Below are 1552 nucleotides of genomic sequence, written 5' to 3' on the forward strand. Positions count from 1 at the left end.
TGCGAGAGATGTTCTGCTGGAACACTTTTCCTATTGGCTATTTACCACTCAATGAGAAGGAACGGAGTCAGGGGTGGGAGTGCCGGCGCCATGGCCGCTGGTACCCCCGCGACAAACCCCTCAAACCTTCCTGCCTGGTAATGTCGGTGGTGAAGAAAGTCGGTGGCAGAGCGTCTTCCGCTTCGTGGTTGGGGAACTTGTTCCCCCTAAGGATGATGAGACCACGATCGACCTCGTAGTAGGAGAGAGCTACCCGCCAAATTTAAGCATATTAATAAGCGGAGGAAAAGAAACCAACAGGGATTCCCTTAGTAAGGGCGACTGAACCGGGAAAAGCCCAGCGCATAACCTCGATGTCTTCGGGCACGAGGGGTGTTGCGTTTCAGAGGGTCCAGCACGCCGTCCCATACCGTCTAAGTCAAGCTTGAAAGCGGCCACTGCCCATGGAGGGTGACAGGCCCGTGTGGCGGCGCCCGTGAGGGTACAGATGGACAGTCCCGGAAAGGGCCTCTCTGTAGAAGTCGGAGTTTAGCAGAATTTGGCCAAAGCAGGTGGTAAACTCCATCTAAGGCTAAATGGGCCACGAGACCGATGGCGAACAAGTACCGTGAGGGGAAAGAAGTTGAAAAAGAACTTTGAAGAGAGTTCAAAGTGCGTGAAACCGTTAGGAAGCCAAACGGGTGCGAAACTCGAAAGGTCGAACTGAGGATTCAACTCGTCGGCTGTCGGCTGGGTAGGAGTGTTGGCAATTGAGCGACCCAAAAATGTTTAGGCTTCCCCCCTCCGCTGGCGTCAGGCGTATTTCGCCTCATGTTAAGTCTGCGACCCGTGCCGAAGACGTCAGAAAACTGATCCGGACTGGTACCTCGCCGCCATTTCTCTCTCCAGCTCGTCTGGAGACCCGCGCGACAGAGGAACCACCGGTGTCCTGGCTGCCCTGCGACAGTCGTCGAGAAGAGCTTGCCTGCCGCTTCGGCAGCGGTTTCTTACTCTCGCGGTGTGCAGGTCGATGATCCATGACCGTCTTGAAAACGAGACCAAAGGAGTCTAACATGTGTGCAAGTCAATGGCTCACTCGGCAAAAGGCGAAATGAAAGTGACGAAGCTTGAGGAGCGTAACAGGCTCCGGTGCGTCTGGGCGTCCCTGACCGGCCCGCACTGCGGCCTCGCCCACCGCGACAAGCGGGGTGAGATACTCCCCCCGTCTGGACGTTGCGTGTGATGGAGGTCGTCGCGGGGCGATGGTCGGTTAATTTCCTCATGGGAGGGGGCGCAGGCAGGACTTGCCAAAGGAACGCCGCGGTGCTATCCTCTGAAGCGGGCCGTCAGTAAACAGCAGAGCGCACCAGGAACGGACTCGCGGGCAGTCGGCAAATGCAAGGCATATATGTTGGGACCCGAAAGATGGGGAACTATGCCTGGCCAGGATGAAGCCAGAGGAAACTCTGGTGGAGGTCCGTAGCGATTCTGACGTGCAAATCGATCGTCGGAGCTGGGTATAGGGGCGAAAGACTAATCGAATCATCTAGTAGCTGGTTCCCTCCGAAGTTTC

General features: G+C 56.5%; 1 pseudogene; it reads left to right on the forward strand.

The window, feature by feature from the left end:
* Positions 1-228: 228 nt before the first annotated feature.
* LOC121864807 overlaps positions 229-1552 on the forward strand; it is a pseudogene marked incomplete at its 3' end in the record, with an annotated part of 3974 nt that continues 2650 nt past the window's right edge.

Source organism: Homarus americanus, unplaced genomic scaffold (genome assembly GCF_018991925.1).
Source record: "Homarus americanus isolate GMGI-L3 unplaced genomic scaffold, GMGI_Hamer_2.0 scaffold56925, whole genome shotgun sequence".
Taxonomy (NCBI): domain Eukaryota; kingdom Metazoa; phylum Arthropoda; class Malacostraca; order Decapoda; family Nephropidae; genus Homarus; species Homarus americanus.